The sequence below is a fragment of the Penaeus monodon genome, chromosome 31, assembly GCF_015228065.2.
Source record: "Penaeus monodon isolate SGIC_2016 chromosome 31, NSTDA_Pmon_1, whole genome shotgun sequence".
Taxonomy (NCBI): Eukaryota; Metazoa; Arthropoda; class Malacostraca; order Decapoda; family Penaeidae; genus Penaeus; species Penaeus monodon.
Window position 1 is genome coordinate 31,488,820 of NC_051416.1, and position 509 is coordinate 31,489,328.

At 35.6% G+C, this 509-nt stretch overlaps 1 pseudogene; it reads right to left on the minus strand.

Annotated features, from left to right (window-relative positions):
* Positions 1 to 509, minus strand: part of LOC119592954 — a 78,168-nt pseudogene that overhangs the window by 45,232 nt on the left and 32,427 nt on the right.

The window sequence follows — 509 nt, forward strand, 5'->3', positions numbered from 1 at the left end:
TTTGTCATACAAAGTTTATTTATGGTATTGGTTTTTATAAGTAAACAAACTAATTTCTGGGGAAAAAATTTGGCTAATTTTTTTTTATTTATTTTCTAAACCCCCCGCCTGGGGTATGAAACGTGGATATTATACACGTCGAAAGGGGTCCAGATGTATCCAGACGCAATGAACTCTTGGACTGGTTGAAGGGCCACAAATCGTAGTATTATTATTAGACCCCCAGGTACACTCAGAAAAAAGGTAAGACCAAAAAAAAGAAAAAATTGAAAATGAAAGCTTTCCTCAGTATTTATTTTAGTCATTCTAATTTATGATTTCCCCGGTCATAACGTCAGAGTTCATGTAGTAGGTGGAGCTGTATTTTTGTTTTGATTAAATTAGTTTTTTTTTTAAAATAAATCTTTCCCTTCCAGGTGTTATGAAAAGGATCCTCGAGCAAAAGGATACGTCAGATTCAAGGGGTTCACGCAGCAGTTTACGAGCCATCGGGAGAGGAGCCAATATTT